This window comes from Erpetoichthys calabaricus, chromosome 3 (genome assembly GCF_900747795.2).
Source record: "Erpetoichthys calabaricus chromosome 3, fErpCal1.3, whole genome shotgun sequence".
NCBI lineage: Eukaryota > Metazoa > Chordata > Cladistia > Polypteriformes > Polypteridae > Erpetoichthys > Erpetoichthys calabaricus.
The window spans coordinates 12,064,121-12,086,604 of NC_041396.2; the positions used below are offsets into that span (position 1 = coordinate 12,064,121).

Sequence of the window (22,484 nt, forward strand, 5' to 3'; positions counted from 1 at the left end):
CGACACAAAGTCAAAGCAACAGTACACAAGGATTCTCCGAAGAGACACAGTACCAAAGGAGTTCAGTCTTCATCTCAGGTCACTGGATAGTAGATATTTCAATGTTCCTTAAAAGTTTTGAAGAATTGGCGTTCTAAGCTTACAGATGGCTTAACGTCTATTACAGTGCTGATTGTGTGGTGATTGGGTACTTAGAGAAAGTAATGGACGGACAGGAATTGGAGGGTTAGTACGTTTGAAAGAGACAGTACTTCTGCAATAAATTATTTCATCGAAGGTAGCGCACGGCACAGCAAACATCTTGCGTGAGGCAGGAACAATCACTGTACAGGGCATCAGTTTGTCACTATCACTGCGCCACCGTGTCCTCATGTTTAATAACATGCTTTAACTCCTATCATCATGAAAATGATATCAAGTATACATCTCAGTATTTTAATTTTTCAGAGAGCTGTAATATCACGAATGTAATGGATTCTGTGTCCTGTTGGATGAAGAGAAAGCCCGTTTAAGAAGCACATAGTGATTCACACACATAGAGCACATAGAAGATCACAAAAAATACAAAGCATTTAACGTGCTACTTTAGTTATGATGGGATTTGAGAAAATAGTAAATGAAACAATTTTAATTTGAAGTTTATGATGTTTTACTTTAATGACAAAATAAACTATGTGATTAAAGTGGAAATTTCGAGATTATAGTTGATATTTCGAGCTTTTTTCCCAATGTGTCCCTATTTTTTTTTCTTTTCTCTGTACCCTAATAAGCTTTCATATGACACTCAGATGGTGGGCTACGACTTGCCTTTTCACAGCGACTTTGATATCTGACAACTTCTTTTTTATTTCGGGCACTGTGTGACTTTGTGAACTAGAGCTTTCGAGTTTCTACGACACTCTATGTCACTCAATCAACTTCATTTTGTTGTATATATCACTGTTTAAACCAACAAATAGTACGATTTTTCTTGCCTCCACTTGGTATTCGCTGAAATTCTTCTATTTTCCTCCGTGCTTTTGCCATTGTCTTTTCACAGAATGCTGAGCTTAAGTGCTATTTATATTGATTTGCATATTCAAAGAGGCGTAATTCTGGGAGGAGTTTGGGGAGTGGCAGCAGGCGCGTGCATGTGCGCTACTTTTCACACTGACCAGGATTTATGTAGCGGAAGAACGTGAAAGTTGGCATACGCACAGATTTATGCATCTAGATTTTTTTGTGCATACGCACATTTCCACTTTTGTCCATACGCCATGTTTAAGTGTGAATTCTATGCACAGCATTATGCATGAGGCCCCTGGAGTTTGGGGTGTTCTAATGCCCCCTAGTGATCACAAGTAATAAAATTTTGCTTTACTCTTCTCGTTTGTTTTTCTGGTTATTCGTGGTCGCCGTCATTTTGTTATTGCAATGCTACTTGTTGCTAGGCATGTGAATCACACATGGTGTAAAGTCAAGTTCAAGTTATTTCAAATTCAAACTCCAAATCCAAACTGTGTGAAAACAAAGAAACTCTTTCACTTAAAAAATGCACACTGAATAGTAAAAGTAAAAAAAATAAGAATTTATTCCGGGTTCGATCAAGAATTTATTAATGAATTTGAACTTGTTTTTACCCCAAGGATAAAGTTTAATAATCTCTGCTTTGATGTTTGACCTCAGCTTCTGTTGAACGATTCTCTCGATTTGTCCTTGAATCGGCTGATTTTGTTTTCATGGCCGTCTCGCAAAAACAAAATTTGTTGAAATATTTGAAAAAAACCTAAAAGGATCACAAGTGTTGACTTGAAAGTGTCAATGACGAATGAAGGAAAACCAGATGAAGTAGGCGTACCCACAGACACAGTGACGTACGAGAATGTAGAAGAGGGTGCAACACGCTGCAGGTGTAATCGCAGTCAAGAACAACCATAGCTCTGTGTGAAATAAGACGTTGAATACTCATGACAAGCTGTACAGAGAGTGTGCTGAACAAATATCTGAACAAACGTGCAGACATCTTACGTCTACATCGGACTTCCTTCCATCCCATTTTACTGAAACTGACAAATTATGGTATAACTCCGACTACACGGAACGTCATTCCAAATCCCATCAGATGTTATTATAGAGCAGTCCTCATTCCCATTGTAATTATTGGGCTCCCCTGATTTCCAGTTTGTGAATGTCACGGGATTCCCACTGACATCTTCAAACCTGCCTTCTTTCACCCTGTCGTTCAGCCCAAGGTATGCCTCGGAAGATTTCACAAGCTTCATTAAGGCCTCATTCTCTCCTGCATTTGCTGGCATTGCAATTTCTCCACTGGCTTCCTTGCAGAGCTTCACTCCATCATCAAAGGTTAGCTGGTCGTTTTTGGTGCCAAATCTCTTTTGGCCGTGATTGCTCCAGTAGATAAACTGCATACCTGTGAAAATATTAAATATTATAATTACACAGCTGAATGCAAATTCATTCGTTTGTAAAAGTCATGCCACACTCGGCTCAATTTAGAGGTCAATGACAAAAAAAAAAAGAAAATTAAACAGAAAGGTCCAAGAGGAGGGTACCAACCTGAAATAGAATGAAACGCACTTCTGATTGGTTTGAAATTTCTTCTTTTGCTGGTCAGTCTTTCAAAATTTCAATTAGTGATGCTTGATTGTCCTTCTGATTTGTCCCCCTAAGCAATTTCAAGCCAGTCATTTTAATGACGAGTGATCGTCCTTCCAGGTTTGTGTAAAACAAGCGGCTCATATCATCACATGATTCTGGGTTAACACAGGAGGAGCTCAGCAAACCGGTGACTTCACATTTTGCACTTTTGGGGACTTTCGCATTTATAGCACTCATATAATGGTCAGGCCTGCTATTTTGCAGATTGGCAAAAATTTTCTACAAACTGATGCCAGCGATTGGGAAAGACTGATTTAAAGGATAAGTTTGGTATTTTTGAAGTCAAAGTTATTTCTTCTGTTGTCGGGCGAGGGGAGGACAGGACTCAAAAGAAATACTGTATATACTCGCGGATAAGTTCTCCCGCGGATAAGTTGGGACTTGATATTACAGTATAATTCCTGGTATTTTATAATGTCGGTCATATAAGTCGAATGCGGAAAACTCACGCTATTGGTACAAGGGATTCTGATATGCTAACGCCCACCTGAGAGAGTAACCACGGAGCACATGGCCTTTTTTATATGTGGGTGCGGCAATGCGCTGTATCAGCGTGTGCTCCTAACCTCTCCGTCTATCTGTTGTGACCACACGGTAATACACAAACTATTCTGAAGCGACGTTTGCAGTGATTTGTGTTTTTTGTATCTCACACCCTCATACACCTTTATCGTAAGAGTATCCCTTATCTACGATGAAACGTTCGATCAGAAGAAAATATGAAGCTGGTTTTAAATTAAACGTCGCTGGTTGGTAACTGCGCTGCTGCAACAAAATTCGATGCGTCTGAGAAACTGATGCGAGATTGGAGGAGTGCTTTCCTCTAGGGGGCGTTAGCTCCCTGGTTGGAATAATTTCTTTTGTAATTGCGGCATTTTAAGTAACCTGAACCTAAATAGATAAATTATAATGAGGCGATATCCCTCCCATAGTGTTACGTCGGTAAGAAATCACATAAGAGAAAATAACTTGTTATTTATATGTTTAAGTGGCATAACAGACAAGGAAGCCATGACAAGACCATGTATACAGTCTGCCATTTTCGTCACTACGTCGGAACGATTTTCAGGATCGGATGACGTTATCTCCCATCTGTCCATCGGCTTCAAAGGTGTGCCGGGCAAACAAGGCAAAGAGAGGATACAATTTCTTGCTAACTCTGTCACACAGAGCCACAATGTCCATTTTGGTAGTTGTCCCTTTCTTGTCTTCTAATGCTTGCCTAGCAGTTGTAAATGATGAGCCCCTGTGTGTTAAATCTGGCCTTTAGCTGTACATGTGAGAAGAAGCAGATTTATAATATTTGCAGTGCGCACAGTGACATTAAACTTATATTACGATTACAAGGAGGCAAGATGTAAAAAAAATAAACTTAAGTGTCGCGTTTTTGAACAGGCGCATAAGTCAGGGTCTGATTTTATGATCGATTTTTCGGGTTTCAAGACCCGACTTATACGCCCGACTTGACAAAGGGTCAAGAAAAGAATCCGTTAGCCATTGGCTTGGAATCTCATAGGCTCTGAAAGTGGTCTTGGCACAGCATGAGACCTTCAGAATCCGGGTACGTCATCTCCTGAAAGAGACGCCACCTTTCGGGAGTGCCTTGTTATTTTAGCCTGACTCAAAGGGTGGGTGGTCAATTGCCACTTAGCTAAGGGTGTTAAGAGTAATAAGAGAGTTAGTGATTGCACCCTCTTGTGTCATTGAGTGGTACAAGCCTGGAAAGTGACCCTCGGACATGCATGCATGACATTCAAAAGATTGTGTTCTAAAGTCAAGTGTTTTCTATACATTTTTTTAAATACCTTGCCCGCACTGGTGCTTTATAATGGAGGCTATTGGGCATGGGCCACCACTGTGAAGTACGTCCATTTTTCAACCCAAGAAAGTTATCAAGCATATGGTAAAATAGCTTATACATGTCATTTTCAAACAAAAACACACCAATATTATGAGATTCAGCCATTGTAAAAGAAGACCAGTTGTGCGCGCTACCTCAGAAGTTGACTTCCTCCGGATTGACATTTAACTGCCTGAGCCGCAGTTTTCTTTTGAAAGGCCAAATCACAGTTAACATTTCCTACCACATGCTTGATTTACTTCCGTATATGTGTGAGATCTCCTCCCTCAAATTCACTATTGTCACACAAGCAAATAGAAAACGCATCCTTATCTCAAGAAAAAACTAATACCAGGACTAGGAGCTACAACATTTCCAGTTCCCTTTTGTTCTCACAAACGTGTGTCAGAAAAACAGAAGGCATGTTTTGCCACTTTAAATTATACACACTTGGTAAGTTTTTAGGTTATTAGTTTCCAGTGGTGCTCCTTGCCCCATTGCCACCATTTTAAAAGTCCAGCACAGCATTCTTCTAGGATCTCCCTCTTCCTTTTACTTGGGCTCTTTTTATACTGGAATGGTCGTAGTCATCTTAATTACAATCACGGGAGTGCCACAGATTACCGTATCTGCATGTGAGTCAGCACTCAGCCAGTTTTCTCATCTGCACCCAAGTACCTGCTTGGCCAGAACATTAGAACAATCTGGACGAGAACAGGACATTCAGTCCAACAAAGCCTGCCAAATCTTATCTGTTTAATTTTTCTAAAATAACATCAAGTTGAGTTTGAAGTCTCTACAGTTCTACTGTCCACCACGCTATGTGGTTGCTTATTCCAAGTGTCTTTCATTCTTTGTGTAAAGAAAAACTTCCTAATGTTTGTGTGAAATTTCCCCTTCACAAGTTTCCAACTGTGTCCCCGTGTTCTTGATGAACTCATTTTAACATCACTGTCTCGATCCACTGGACTAATTCCCTTCATAATTTTAAACACTTCAGTCAGATCTCCTATAATCTTCTTTTACTTAAACTGTAAGGGCTCAGCTCTTTTAATCTTTCCTCATAACTCATACCCTTTAGACCTCTAATCGGCCTAGTCAATCTTCTCTGGACCTTTTCTTGTGCTGTTATGTCCTTTTTGTAGGCTGGAGACCAAAACTGCACCCAGTACTCCAGATGAGGCCTCACCCGTGTTTTATAAAGCTTGAGCAGAACCTCCTGTGACTTGTGCTCCACACATCAAGGCGCTATATAACTTGACATTCTGTTTGCCTTCTTAATGGCTTCTGAACACTGTCTGGCAGTTGATAGTGTTGAGTCCACTACGACTCTTAAATCCTTCTAATAAGGTGGACTTTTGATTTTCTGACCGCCCATTGTGTATTCAAACCTCTCATTTGTACTTCCTACGTATGATTCTTTACATTTACTGACATTAAATTTCATCGTCTAGAAATCTGCCCAAGCCTGTCTGCTGTCCAAGTCCCTCTGTGATGATTTAACACTAGAATTACTAGAGCCTATGAAAAAACTCGTAGATCCGTCCCACCTTAAATCACTTCACACTTCTCCATCAGCGTCTTTTGTCCTGTAAATGTGTTGATAAGCAGCAAGCAGCCTACTATCACATCCTCTACCACCGCACAGGTTTCTCAGCTCAAGTCTGTTTACCTGCGTGTCAGTTGCTTGGAGTTGTATAGAGTGAGAAGTCAAGCAAAATGACACCTTTTATAAATACTATATCGTTATTTGGAACACATGCATTTCGTGTGTGTTCCGTGTCCTCAACGATCTATGTAAACACATCCTTAAAACAGAAACGTTTTTCATGTTTTAGTAATAATTGACAAAATGTATACATGAAGTTTATAATGTGAGAAGCCTAAAGTACAAATGTCAAAGAAACACTTTCACAAAAGGTACAAATATAACAGAACAAATGCACTCAGTCAGTCTGTAACAGCCGGTGTAAATGTGTGATACTTGTAAAGGTTAGCTTTGTTTTGTTTTTTTTTACTCAGTTTCATTCTCTGTTGCGTTCAGGATTCCACCCTACCCCCCCTCCCCATCTGACACTGCTGTTTTCACATAAAGACGCGCTATTGCTCAAATGTTATTTATTTGGATCACATAAAGACGTGCTATAGCTCGCTATAGCTCAAATGTTATTTATTTGGATCACATAAAGACACGCTATAGCTCCCTATACCTCAAATGTTATTTATTTGGATCACATAAAGACGCGCTATAGCTCGCATGTTATTTATTTTGCCAACGCTACACCTTCCAGATCTAAACACTAGCATGGTGTATGTGCCCAAAAAAAAGTCTAACTGCATTCTCGTACCATTGCTCGCGTACTAAAGTGTCAGCAGGTATTTTTCGTGGCATTACACGTGTAATTTGTGAGCATGCCTTTGACAATCAAACAGAGGAAGCTCTGCAGTTCACTTGTGACTTTATGCTGTAGATCTGGCTCTTACATACAAATGACGGTGCATGTGCCCAAAACATTAACATTTATATGTTACTTACATAAAAGCCAGAGCTAATGTTATTTACCTATTTACCTTGAGTTATTTACTTACATGACGAGGGTTCTACATCGGATCAAGAATGTACTTTTGCCATCGCTGTACTTTGTATATGTACAGTACATGGGAAGCTCTGCTCTCAAGACTTTATGCTGTAGGAAGTAAGTAAATAAATAAAGGTAAATAGGTAAACCGAATGTTATTTACCTTGAGTTATTTACTTACATGACGACGGTTCTACATCGGATCTGGATTATGTAAGTAACATATAAATGTTAATGTTTTGGGCACATGCACCGTAACTTTGTATGTAAGAGCCAGATCTACAGCGTAAAGTCACGAGTGCAGAGCTTCCCATGTATATATACAAAGTGCAGCGATGGCAAAAGTGCATTCTTGATCCGATGTAGAATCGTCGGCATGAGTTGAGTGTACCTCTGTTATAGCACGTCTATGTGAAAACAGCAGTGTCAAATGCGTGAGGTCGGGGGTTGATGGGTGCGGGGATTTGGGAACGTGAACGCGGCTGAGAGTATAACTGAATAGAAAAAAACAAAGCTAACCTTTACAAGTATCATAAATTACACCGGCTGTTACAGACTGGAATCAAATGTATGTTTTTACTCTAAAATAGTAAGAATATGAGCAGCTCAGTTCTCAAAACGGACTCGCCCTGGATTGAACTCGTGCAGCTTTGGTTACAAGTCAGCAGCTGATACCGTTGCAATTGCGTGTCAATGTTGCAGGTAAATGTGGGTTGTTTTTCTGCAGTTATATTTTTGAATTAAAGCGCATTTATTCTGTTATATTTGTACCTTTTGTGAAAGTGTTTCTTTGATATTTGGAATTCAGGCTTCACACATTATACACTTCATGTCAACGTTTTGTCAATTATTACTAAAACATGAAAAACGTTTCTGTTTTAACGATGTGTTTACATAGATCGTTGTAGACATGGCAACACACAGGAAATGCATGTGTTCCAAATAATGATATAGTATTTATAAAAAGTGTCATTTTGCTTGACTTCTCACTCTGTACAGTACAACTCCAAGCTACTGACACGCAGGTAAACAGACTTGAGCTGAGAAAACTGTGCGCCAGTGGGGGATGTGATAGTAGGCTGCTTGCTGTTTGCTGCTTATCGACACATTTACAGGACAAAAGACGCTGATGGAGAAGTGTGAAGCGATTTAAGGTGGGACGGATCTACGAGTTTTTTCGTAGGCTCTGGTAATTCTAGTGTTAATGGGTATGAGAACTTCATGCAACTACACCACCCACTCCCAATGCCTGAGCACACGTTTTTTTATTAAAAAACACACATGCTGCCACGGACCCCTAACTGCGCTTCACCACAGGTGCCACTGAAATTTCCCTTTGAATAATGACACATGTCTGCACATCAAAAGTGAGCGGATGGAGGTGACACTTACGTTTTTCAAGATTGGAAATCGTGGTCTTCAAAGCTTGAATTTCTGCTTCCAGTTTTGTAATGCGGCGCATGTCAGCTGCCTGTCCTGAAATGAAAAAAGTGACATGCTGACCCGTGGGGCAAAGAAAACAATGAGGCAGGTGTGTAAACTTGACCGGGGTCACGAAGGAGGAATGTGAGCGCAAGAAGAAAGCGCTCGAAACACAGCCATTAATTGTGAATAGAAACATCTGGAGCATCCGAATCTAATAAGGTCCATTTTTATATTGTAGGTGAGCCTCCATTGCAACACGTCATTAAACACCCAAACACAGTAAGCCCCTCTGAGGTCTGTTACATTCTACTCTTGTTCTCATGGTGGTTTATCTCCCCAGCGTTTACTTTTGAGCAACAGACATGCAAACAAGTTCTGGAGATTTTCCAAAAGAATAGTCAGACAAGTGAGGGTCAGTGTTATGAGCCAGGTGGGAAAACATGGTCAGTCCTATGGTTAACAAGAGATAAACCTGAAAGGGTGTTGAGTACCACATTGTTTGGAGGCAGGAGAAGAGACAAACCTAGAGGAATATATGAAAAAACAATTGAGAAGGTCATGTAAGCGAAAAAGCCACAAAATGAAGTGATACCCCAGACATGGAGATAATCCAGAAATGCACTGGGTTTGTGATGTCCACCCAAAAACAGCTCAACAGCAATACTTGATGAAAGAAATTCAAAACTTTACCAATATTGTCTCAAGGAGAAGGAAGAGTTGCCTTTGTGATGCAGGGTGTTGAAGAAATCAGAGTAGTGTACGGACAGGCAATGTGTTTCTGCCTCTCCTCCTCATTCATTGGTCAAGAGCCCTGTCTTCCACAAGCGCAACCCTGTTTGAACTTCACCTTTCATCAACCAGTGTGGCAAAATGTTGGAGTGCCAACCGGGCCTTCCCCACCACAGGGCTGCCACACCAGCTTGGGGACTGGTCACAGCACTATTGTTACTTTTGATTTTATCTCTGAACCTTTGTTATGTGCCTTGTCTGTTGTGGGTTGTTCTACAAAAGGCGGAACCACCTGCCCATCACTGCCACGGACTGCCCTCACCTCTGTATGATGAGGATTTCCCACAGTTCCTGGCAGTTCGTTCTGAATGCTCTATGGAGTTAGTGAGTGTTTATCATCTCTTTTGCTTGTTCTTATTGCATTTTTGACTCTATGTTCTGTTGTTGACGTTCTTTCTTGAGGATACTTCCCCTTCTAATGGACATTTTTAGAACTCTTCAAGACTTCTTTTGCACTTAATATTAATGATCAATCTTTCTGAATGCTGAAGATTTCAAACAAGGAAAACTTCATCAATCAACACATTCCATTCTTGGACAGAACAAGGAGGACCTTCTCTATCTAACAATCAATGACTTTAAATATGAACCTATGGTACAATCTGACCAGGTTAGCCTCATTTTACAGCTGTCTATGAGCCTCTTATGGACAGCAGCAGCTCTCTATTATGCTGTATGATGAGGAAGATATTTATTATAATATGTACTATGTAATTTTTATGATCTTGTGTATAATTTTAATTTTCCCTTGGGATATTATCAACCTAGAACATAAGAATATAAAAAAATCTGATAAATGAGCGGAGAGCATGCAGGCCATCAAGCTTGTTTGCTTAGCAAACAGCTCAGCTGGCGCAACATCTCCTCCATATTCTTCTTAAAGGTTGTCAAGGTTTCTGCTTCGACTCCATGTCTTGGTAGTTTTTTTTCCAGATTCCCACAACTCTTTGCATAAAGAAGTTCTTACTGACTTGTTTTAAACGCACTTGCCCTTCATTTCCACTGATGTCCTCGAGTACCTGATTCACCCCTAATCTGGAAGAATGTTGCTGGATCTGCTTAATCAATGCCTTTGAGGATTCTGAAGAACCTGGATGAGATCTTCATGCAGTCTTCTCTGCTCAAGACTAAACTAGTTTATTTCTCGGAGTCTGTCACAGTAGGACATGTCCTTAAGTCCTGGGAGGTACTTGGTCACTTTCCTCTGTACAGCTTCAAATGCTGCTGTGTCTTTCTTATAATGTGGTGGCCAGAACTGCTCACAATATTCCTGATGTGGTCTTCCTAGTGTGTTTTATATTCTAAGCGTAATGTCTCTTGGTTTATTTTCAACAGTTTTATGATATAACCTAATATGTTTTATTTGGCTTTTCAATTGCTTGCAGATGATGAAAAAGGTTGAGTCAACATAAATCCCTAAATACTTCTCAGAGTTTGCTGCCTGTAGTTCGTTGTCTCCCAGTTTGTATTTATATTTGACGTTCCTGTCACCCACGTGTTGCGCTTTGTACTTTTCTACAATCTGTCCATTTATGTTTGCAGTTGCAAGTCTCTGATGAAACACATTGTGTCCCCAGGATCAGACCAACGAGTCTGTATCAAGTTCTGCAATTTAAGGAAGATGGCATTAATTGCATGGAAGCTTTAATTGTCTCCTCTTTGTTCTTCCATGTATGGCACCCTGTGGCTTATCCAAGACACTTCCTGGGTTACATGACTGCCTACCTGGGAATCCAGGAGGTCCTGTGTCTCCATTCGTTCCCGGTGGACCTGGAAGTCCAATGATCCCAGGAGGGCCCTGTACTCCAATTCTCCCTGGAAAACAAAGATGCCAGAGGGTTAGTTGAGGACTTGTCAATACAAATGTCAGGGAGTAAAAGAAAAATAAAGCTTTTTCCTTTTCAACTACTTTATCCCTTTGTCCTGCTGTGGCACTTCTAAGCTGTTGGCTTGCCCATGGGAAAGACATCTAAGATACTGGAAGTGTTGGAATCAAAGGATGGAAAGCTTCTGTCATCATATGGTATTAGATAGCTGAGCGCAGGCTTATAACTTTTAGTCAAGTCAAATGGCTTTATTGTCATACCATCCATACATCATATTGTGGCATACTGTGACATTAGATAATCGTCCTCAGGTCCAAAGCGCAACACATACATAATCAAATGTAAGGGATGGCCGGCAGCTCAACCTGGCCGGGACACCAGAGAGATGGAAGGATGGGGAAAGGCAGCTTTTTTAAGGCACTGCCCCACCCAGAACACTAGATGGCAGTTCCCCTGGGCTGTAGCAGTACCCCGGATTCCCACAGGGCATCATGGAGCTTGGAGTGCTATATCTCAGCCCTGTTGGGAACCGTGGGTGCTGCCAGGGGGACGCTGCAAAGATCGTGGAGACTTATGGAATGGGAATGCATATGGGAATGGGAACCCAGAAGTGCTTACAGATCATGTGGACGGAAGAGCAGAAGCACTTCCGGGATGGCGAATATATGAGGACTTGCTGGCCTCACAGAGGTAAGCTAGAGTTGGGTGGAAGATGGATGAAGCTCGCTGAGAGGAGAGGAGGAGGGAAAGAAAGAAAGAAAGAAAGAAAGAAAGAAAGAAAGAAAGAAAGAAAGAAAGAAAGAAAGAAAGAAAGAAAGAAAGAAAGAAAGAAAGAAAGAAAGAAGAATCACGGTGCGCTGTAACCTTTATATATTGGTGCTGTGGTGGTGGAAAACACTTGTGAAGAGTTTTCCAGAGAATAAAAAAGACTTTTTGTGCTTTTAACTTTTGTCCTGTTTCTGTTGTGTTGGGATTGGGGAGCTGGAGCGCCCTCTACTGTCCACACACAAGAAAGAAAGAAAGAAAGAAAGAAAGAAAGAAAGAAAGAAAGAAAGAAAGAAAGAAAGAAAGAGTTTGAGTTTTAAATATACCTTTTATTAAACATTCAACAATCAATACAAAAATCAACAAACCATCAATAAAAAGAACATCCTATGTAACCTATGAATGAGTATTTTGCTGTAGTTTCATAATAATTAATTCACAAAACAAAAACACAATCCTCATTAACAATTTTACATATTGTATTCATTGCACACCACTGTTCTATAAATGTTTGCAAATTGCGGGTCATCCTATAAAACTTGAAATCTAATAAAATTCTTATTTTTAATTGTGCCTTAAAAAAACCAACCAAGTCAGACTCCCTGTCACTCTTAATTTTTTTCCTTCCTGGTGACATAAATGGCAGGCTTAGCCTGGCACAATAAAACATTTGCTAATCTGCCAACATTCTGTTTTGCTTTCACATTAGCAAAATCATATATAAAAACCTGACTGGTAAAATAAACACCCAAAATACTAAAAACACTGCCAAATACAGATAAAAGAGGCTGAATCCTAAAACAGTAAAGAAAACAGTGAAAAACAGTCTCTCTCTGTTGGCAAAAAGTACACATCTCAGAGATGTTGGAGTTAAAGACAAAAAAGAGTTAACTGCCACAATCCCATGAACAATTCTCCATTGCAGATCGCCAGTTCTCTTATTCAATGGTGGACTGTACAGACTGTTCCAAATGGGGCCGACACCCTCCACCCCTCCCAGTTTATCCCTCCAGGGTGTATCTGGGTATCTGCATAGTTGGGACAGGTATCGAGCTTGGACACACACTTTATATACAGTAGCTCCTTTCCTTCTGCAATGTCCAAAGAGAAGATATTTAGTTCTTCTCCTGTTGTTTTCCTCCATCATGTTCTCATTGGCATTAATTAACATATTTGGAAACGCAGATAAAGGCTCTGGGTAATCTGTAGCTTTGAAAAAGTCTTGCAATAACTCCTTAGCTGTTGAAGGTATATTAAAAAAAATCTGCCGCAAAAATCTTTCTGCTGTGCGCACAGATATCAGACCTAAAGCTGTAGCCACCGTCTCTGCGCTCAGCCAACTGAGTAGCTCAAATGTTTAATTTGTAAAATACCAGCCCTGATCAGCCGTTGTTTCAGAGATGTCGACTCCACTGCCATGGTAGAGACAACTGGCAAGTCTAAAGTCCAATATAAATTTAAGGATCTTTCCTCTATGCGACAATCCAACTGTTGCCAGATTCTCAATACACTTCGATAAAAGTCTGAAACATTACCTATGGGGAAGGAATCACTGTCCATTAAGAAAAGTGCTCGGTCCAATTTCAGGTTGCCAACTTGGTGCAGGAGAGCACACGCTAGTGGCTTCCATGACCCAGCCATATGACCATAGAGGAGTTTAGGGCAGAGTTTGTAGTCTGAAAGCATTTTTTCTGCTACAGATGTCCACCAGTCCTTCTCCTCCTGCACTCCTGGGCAAGTACAAAATACCTTGATACAGCCAATGCTTCCCATTCCAAAAAAAATTAATCAACTCCCTTTGCACTTCAATAATCAGGTCAGGTGGGGGTTCCAGGCATGCCAACCTGTGCCATAGAGCAGATGCAACAAGGTTGTTTATGATTAGCGTCCTTCCTCTATATGACAGTTGGGGAAGTAGCCATCTCCAGTGTTGTAAACGGTTTCTGAACTTTTCTGCATTACCTTCCCAATTCTTAATGTCACTGTTTATGCCTCCCAGATGTAATCCCAGGTATTTAATTCCATCTCTTGTCCATTTCAGTCCAGATGGCAATGAAGGAAAAGGACCCATCCAGTTACCCAATAGTACTGCAGAGCTCTTAGTCCAGTTTACTTTAGCTGATGATACCTTTTGGAACTCATCCAGCACGGATACCAGCCCATCCACATCTTGTTGTTTTGCAATTAATACTACAAGATCATCTGCATATGCTGAGACCTTCAAAGGCACTGAACACTCAGGGACAGTCAGTCCACCCACCACTTTCCTTAATTTGATCAGCAGGGGTTCTATAGCCAGGATATACAACATGCCAGACAAGGAGCAACCCTGTCTAATCCCTCTATCTACTTTGAAAGGAGCGCTCAGTCCACCATTGATTTTCAGTACACCCTGAATGTCACTATAGAGCACCCGAACCATGGAAACAAAGCAGGGTGGGAAACCAAATCCCATTAGTATTCGCCAAAGGTACTGGTGCTCCACCCGATCAAAAGCCTTCTCCTGGTCCAAGGAAATTAGACCACCGTGTAATCCAAACAGTTTGCAGATTTCAAATGTATCCCTAATAAAAAAGATGATGTCATATATGGACCTGTTTGGTACACAGTAACTCTGATCCAGGTGAATGACATACCCCAACACCTCCTTCATTCTCGTAGCCAACACTTTAGAAAATATTTTATAGTCAGTACAAAGCAAGGCTACTGGCCTCCAGTTCTTAATATTACAGAGATCACCTTTTTTTGGAATGAGGGCAACAACAGCTCTTCTACAGCTCAAGGGGAGGAGACCTTTATCTAATTACTCTTGAAGAACTGCAAGTAGGTCTGGTCCGATGAACTCCCAAAACAACCTGTAGAATTCGATAGTAAGTCCATCAATACCTGGAGCTTTCCCGGTGTTTAAACTCTCTGTAAAGCTGGTAACTCCTCCTCTGGCACCTGCGGCAGCCCCTTAGTAAAACCCGAAACAAGCAGTGTCCTGTTCCACCAGCTCAGATGAGAAAAGTTTAGAATAAAAATCAACAGCAAATGCCCTAATTTGAGAAGAGCTTGTCATCTCACTACCAGAGGGGTCACGCAAACAATGAATCATTCTGCTTTGGCCCTGTTTTCTTTCCAACCCAAAAAAGTACTTGGTTGGAGCATCACACTCAGTTTCTGCTTGAAAACGGGCTCTAACCAAAGCACCTTGGACTTTATAATCAGTCAGTTGTGTGAGGGCAGCCTTTCTCACTTTCAACATGTCCAGGTTCTCACTGCCCTTAGAGGAGTCAAAGTCCTGCTGGAGTGCTGTTATCTCTTCCTCCAATGCTTTCATAGAATCATTCAAACTCCGTGTGACATTCAGAGTATACTGCTGACAGAACTGGCGAATCTGCACTTTACCAACATCCCACCACTGACCCAGAGAAGAGAACTGACATATCCTTTCGTGCCACTGTGTCCAAAAGTACCTAAAACAATTTTTAAAATGGGAGTCCTGACACAAAAGCTCATTAAAATGCCAATGAGAGCTTTTTGACTTTAAGAACATTGCAGGTAACTATTGCATGATCAGAAAGACTTGTTGGCACAATGACACATGAATTAAAACGGTTAAGATGATGGTTAAAAGTATAAAACCGATCAAGCCTGGCAAGTGAAAGAGTGCCACCTCGCACCTGTGCCCACGTGTACTGCCAGTCTCCCCCATTCAGGGCCCTCCACACATCCTTCAATTCATATCGCTCAATGAGCGCGGGTGGGGCTCTGCATGATTCCTGTCTAGTGCATTATTAAGGGTGCAGTTAAAATCCCCACCTAAAAACACACATTCATCCGGGTCACACTCTGATCAAGTATGCTCAAGACATTTAAAAAAGTGCACTCTTTCACTGCCAATTGTTGGAGCGTAAACATTAATAAAAACCAACCGGCTGTTGTCCAAGTCAACCTTTACTTTAAGCATCCGCCCTCTTATTACTTCGTAGGCAGACACCGATATCGGACACAGTTGTTTAGATATACCAATGGCAACACCAGAGCTGCGTGTTGACCCGTGACTAAAAAAAAAATCTCCTCCCCAGCATTTCTGCCACTCAATTTCAAGAGCATTTTCGCTGTGCGTCTCTTGCAGGTAAGCCACTGTCAGATTCTTCCCTCTCAGAAAGTCGCACACTTTTGCTATCTTAAGAGGGCTCTTACAACCGGCAACATTAAGACTCCCAATTTTAAAGTCCATCCATCCATCCATTTTCCAACCCGCTGAATCCGAACACAGGGCCACAGGGGGTCTGCTGGAGCCAATCCCAGCCAACACAGGGCACAAGGCAGAAACCAATCCCGGGCAGGGTGCCAACCGACCGCAGGGCACACACAAACACACCAAGCACACACTAGGGCCAATTTAGAATTGCCAATCCACCTAACCTGCATGTCTTTGGACTGTGGGAGGAAACCCATGCAGACACGGGGAGAACATGCAAACTCCACGCAGGGAGGACCCGGGAAGCGAACCCAGGTCTCCTAACTGCGAGGCAGCAGCGCTACCACTGCGCCACCGTGCCGCCCAATTTTAAAATCGCACATTGGTAAAATTGATAATGGAACCAAAAAAAAAATGCTATAATACCATTAAGTAATATAAAATTTGAGCCATTATTAACAAGTTGCTAAATTAGCAGAGGTACGTAACTTTCTTAAAATACTTCTAAGCCTCCACCCCTCCTTGTCTGAAAAAACCTCAGTGCCCGATCTTTGCTTCATTAACCGTTTAACGGAGGAAATAAGTAATTTAACATCCGGAAAAAAGTTCTGTACATCGACTCTTTTCCCCTTTGTTTCAATCAGAAAGAATCTAATTCTATAGAATCCACATTCCTTCTGTGGTGTCCTGACTACTTTCCGACACAACAGAGGACTCAGTTAAATAACCGTCCTCCCTGCAATCTGAAACCGAAGATAGACAAAAATAACATATTCGTAACCTCAATGCTACGTTTAACTCATCCGCTGTATTTTTTAAAATCATTAAAACTTGCCTCCAAAAAGACATCACATGCTTCAGCTGGGGTGCTTTACATCCTAAAGGTATTTGTTTAATCTGCGAGATTAACTGTCCATAGCAAGATAGCTCTCTTTCAAGGGTCTCGTTCGATAGAAAAGGAGGTACATTAGATAAAGTAATCTTTTTTGCTGGAGTTGTAAGAGGCATTACGGGAGTTAAAGTGTCCTTTATCACAACTCCATTTTCTACCAATCTATGGATAAAATCTGTTGTAGCAACAAACACAACCACCGCACTGCTCATTCTTGAGGCTGAACGAACATTGTCACAGCCTATTACATTCCATCCATCCATCCATCCATTTTCCAACCCGCTGAATCCGAACACAGGGTCACGGGGGTCTGCTGGAGCCAATCCCAGCCAACACAGGGCACAAGGCAGGGAACCAATCCCGGGCAGGGTGCCAACCCACCGCAGGACACACACAAACACATTCTTCCAGAGAACAGGTCGCTTCTGGCATTAGCTTCACTCCATGCTGTCGGGTAAGTTTTTCGAAATCATTGTTTCGAAAATGGACCCCTCCTGAGGAGGCCGTTCTGGCCTTCCCCAGATAGATAGATAGATAGATAGATAGATAGATAGATAGATAGATAGATAGATAGATAGATAGATAGATAGATAGATAGATAGATAGATAGATAGATAGATAGATAGATAGATAGATAGAAAACATTTTTCTAATAAGATATTGAAGGCGCACCGTTTTGTCTTTCGGCGATATTCGGAGTCACCTTTCAGTATTAACAGCAAGCTGTGTAAAGGACCGGTCTGAACGTTTATTTATATACCGAAAAGAGCGGTATTTTTTTTTTTTTTAAGCTGACTTTATAATAAGGTGAGTGATTTCTTTTAGCAAATGCATGTTCTTTAACCTGTTTTAAGACCGCTTTACATTTACAACAGGAAGATATGAACTTATGTTAAAGGCCTGTATGTGTGAACCTGTTCTTGCGTCAGCAAAATGTTTGAGCAGGGCACACAGTTGGTCCCACTGTGTTTTATGTTTCAGGAGCCCCTACCGTAAGCATATTCACATACTTATTACATACATGTTTGTCCCATCACTCATAAGCTGAAAGGCACCTTCTGATAAAAAAGTCGAGGGGCTGCTAATTCGTAATGTCCACCAGCAGGCCGCATCATTTGGTGAAGTCCAGCTGCTAGCTTCTCTCCCACAGGCCGATGTCTGTGTAATCCTTCCTGGGCGAACGTTTTCATTGGTGCGTCAGCTGCACAAGCGTGTCCAACACTACGATCAGCTGATGCAGGCACCTGACTTTCGTTTTCGATTTCCAGATCGTTTGCATCAAAATAAGAGTTTGATAAGCGTCTGTGTAGTCCTCTCAGGCGAATGTTGCCATCGGCGCGTCAGCTGCAGGACCAGTTGGGGACCAATTAGCTGATGCAGGTACCTGACTTTTGTTTTTCGATCTCCAGATCACTTGTATCAAAATCATAGTTCAATAAGTCAAGAGCCCGATTCAGCAATAATACGCAAAAACTAAAGAAAGAGTATTTTGCTTTGTGCATTTGCTTTGCTCTCTCACCCAATGTCAATGGCATTCTAGATGTTGCTTACTCTACGCTCCTCATGCACACACAGGGTTTCAACGTCAGCTCAACGAGTCTAACAGTCCTCCAAGCAAAGAGGGTCTACCTGTAGCGTAGCGGTGAGTTTTATCAGCATTTACATCTTTCTTTTGCCCTCTGCCCCTGATATCCATCCTCAACCCCTTGTGTCGAAAAAAGTCGACATCCGCCATAAAAGAGTTAAAGAAATCTAAGTTATTTTCTCTTATGTGATTTCTTACCGCCGTATCACTATGGGAGGGATATCACCTCTTTAGATAGATAGATAGATAGATAGATAGATAGATAGATAGATAGATAGATAGATAGATAGATAGATAGATAGATAGATAGATAGATAGATAGATAGATAGATAGATAGATAGATAGATAGATAGATGTGAAAGGCACTATAGGATAGATGTGAAAGGCACTATATGATTGATAGATAGATAGATGTTAAAGGCACTATAGGATAGATGTGAAAGGCACTATATGATTGATAGATAGATAGATAAATAGATGTGAAAGGCACTATAGGATAGATAGATAGATAGATAGATAGATAGATAGATAGATAGATAGATAGATAGATAGATAGATAGATAGATAGATGTGAAAGGCACTATAGGATAGATAGATAGATAGATAGATAGATGTGAAAGGCACTATAGGATAGATAGATAGATAGATAGATAGATAGATAGATAGATGTGAAAGGCACTATATGATAGATAGATAGATAGATAGATAGATAGATAGATAGATAGATAGATAGATAGATAGATAGATAGATAGATAGATAGATAGATAGATAGATAGATAGATGTGAAAGGCACTATAGGATAGATAGATAGATAGATAGATAGATAGATAGATAGATAGATAGATAGATAGATAGATAGATAGATAGATAGATAGATGTGAAAGGCACTATAGGATAGATAGATAGATAGATAGATAGATAGATAGATAGATAGATAGATAGATAGATAGATAGATAGATAGATAGATAGATAGATAGATAGATAGATGTGAAAGGCACTATAGGATAGATAGATAGATAGATAGATAGATAGATAGATAGATAGATAGATAGATAGATAGATAGATAGATAGATAGATAGATAGATAGATAAATATGAAAGGCACTATAGGATAGATAGATAGATAGATAGATAGATGTGAAAGGCACTATAGGATAGATAGATAGATAGATAGATGTGAAAGGCACTATATGATAGATAGATAGATAGATAGATAGATAGATAGATAGATAGATAGATAGATAGATAGATAGATAGATAGATAGATAGATAGATAGATAGATAGATAGATAGATAGATAGATAGAAAACATTTTTCTAATAAGATATTGAAGGTGCACCGTTTTGTCTTTCGGTGATATTCGGAGTCACCTTTCAGTATTAACAGCAAGCTGTGTAAAGGACCGGTCTGAACGTTTATTTATATATCGAAAAGAGCGGTATTTTTTTTTTTTTAAGCTGACTTTATAATAAGGTGAGTGATTTCTTTTAGCAAATGTGTGTTCTTTAACCCGTTTTAAGACCGCTTTACATTTACAACAGGAAGATATGAACTTATGTTAAAGGCCTGTATGTGTGAACCTGTTCTTGCGTCAGCAAAATGTTTGAGCAGGGCACACAGCTGGTCCCACTGAAGTGGGGGTCGACCCTTCTGGCCTTCTGCGTCTCCACCTGTTTTGGAAGGAACTGAAAGAATGATCACAGTTTTCATGGAGTGGCAAAGAGTGCTTAAAACGTTTTTTTCTACCACCAGACTGGCCGAATGGTTAAGGCGTTGAACTTAAGTGTGTTATTGTAATTGTTATTCAAGTGTTCCCGTTCACTCTGTGTCTGGGTACAGCTCTCACCTTTAGAAAGTTAAGCAAAATGCTTCCGCAATATGGATCCTTAGCTCAATGAAAGTACTGTACATACATAAATGTACTCGATTATTTAAAATGTGGTGTATTTGATAGAAAACGTTTTGTTTTAGACAGGTTTTTTTATACAAATTCTAAATTATAATTATATTAATTATTATAAATTATAATTACAAATTATAAAGCAAAGGATAGATTTTTTATACATGATTTAAAAGGGAATTGCTGTATACTATTTACCTCTGTGTGATTTTTAAAGGGCTTATATCGAACTAGTTATCTCATGCTTTACACGCAATACCTAAAATCCATCCATCTATCCATTGTCCAACCCGCTGAATCCAAACACAGGGTCACCGGGGGTCTGCTGGAGCCAATCCCAGCCAACACAGGGCACAAGGCAGGAACCAATCCCGGGCAGGTTGCCAACCCACCGCAGGACTACCTAAAATCCTTTACCTTCAAAAGTTACAAACCACAAAACGTGCGTCTGTTTTTCTCAGCGAAGGAGCCCACAGCATAGGTGGTGGGCGCGTGCACACAGATGTGTGAGGCGTGGACGTGCAAGGCCTGTCAGCTTGCCTTTGTGCTAGATGGCTTTCTGTGAAATGGGGAACAGCTGTTTCGTTCGAACTGTGGCTTCCAGAGGGCAATTAAAAGCGGTTTAGATAAAAAAAGGTTTTCCTTTTTGTACAAATTATAAAGCAAAGGTATGATAGATAGATAGATATTTTAATCTCATGATAATATTAAAATAATAGATAGATGCAGGGGCATACTCCAGCACAGAAAATGCAGGAGCAGATATAAGGGAGACATGGCCGGCTGGGTATGAGCAGGAACTTCAAGGTTGTTCTTTTGATATTAAGGGCCTCAGGAGAAGGGGCGGGGAGGGGTGTGCCATCCAACAAACAGATGTTGGCAGACCGGGGGGTGGGGGTGGGGGGGCAATGCAGAGGCAGCATCCATCAATCTGCTCCTGACATAAACCCTGAACCAATGAGGTGGTTGGGGTTGGGATTAAGGTGGGGTCTGGGCAGAACCAACACGCATCAAACTGCTCTTGACACAAACCCTGACCAATCAGGTAGAGGGGCTGGGATTAAGGAAGGGCCTGGGTGGTGTTAGGGAGGGACAGGTTGGAACTCACCAATCGGAGGACAGGGGGTGGGGCACATCATTTAAATCCACCAATCAGAGTAAAGGGAGCAGGGCCATCAAGTCATCAATTATCTTTGATTGACATTTTGACAGAAGCACCCTGACTTAATACTACTTATCAGGACTACTCAATATTCCAATAATTTGATGTATTGGAGACTATAATACTATTAATATGTAATTGAGGCAAACCAAATAGCAAGCAATAACAACAGGAGGTGAACGTCACTGCATTCTTTTCATGAGAGAACGGTGACGGCCTGGAATGAAGATTAAAAATGTCGAAAGTGAAATGAAGAAAATAAAGTTAGAAGTTAAAATGAAGAGAAAGTGAAGGCATGAAATTAACACTAAAAGTTGAGAGCATGGAATGAGAAAAGTGTGACGGCCTGACATTAAAAATGCAAAATGTGTACTGAAGAATTCACATTAAAAATCCAGAATGTGAAATAAAAACTGAAAGTGATGGACCAGGAGGCGACCTCAAGTGCTCTTGAATGGCAGGCACCAGTCCCGCCACTGTTGGGGATTTTGAAGGCCTGAATTTAAGAATAAAATCTTAGCATGTGAGATTGACACTAGAGCGTGAACTTGAAATCGTCATTAACAGTTGACTGTAGCATGCAATGGAGATTAAAAAACTCTCAGTGTAAAATGAAGTTTAAAAAATGACAGCTTGAAATCAACATGCCCTTAGGCGGGATGATCTTGGTGTAGGCCTGTGTTTTGGGAACATGGCTTAACTCTTCTTTAGAACATTAGAGCAATCTGGACGAGAACAGGCCATTCAGCCCAACAAAGCCCTCAAGTCCAATCCACTTATTTCTTCCAAAAAAAAAATGTTTGTGCGACATTCACTCTTAACAAGTGTCCAACTGTGTCCCCGTGTTCTTGATGAACTCATTTTAAAGTCA

The 22,484-nt window shown here is 40.7% G+C and overlaps 1 protein-coding gene across 4 annotated transcripts in view; it reads right to left on the bottom strand.

Annotated features, from left to right (window-relative positions):
• Positions 1-22,484, bottom strand: part of LOC114647755 (mannose-binding protein A-like) — a 473,727-nt gene that overhangs the window by 445,963 nt on the left and 5,280 nt on the right. The window contains exons 3-5 of one of the 4 annotated variants that reach the window (XR_007934380.1): positions 11,017-11,106; positions 8,470-8,553; positions 1,661-2,410 (exon numbers count right to left, since the gene is read on the bottom strand). The exons of the other annotated variants lie outside the window; for them this stretch is intronic. The gene's annotated coding sequence lies outside the window, so the exon portion shown is untranslated. The remainder of the gene's footprint in view (positions 1-1,660; positions 2,411-8,469; positions 8,554-11,016; positions 11,107-22,484) is intronic. 4 annotated transcript variants of the gene reach the window in all.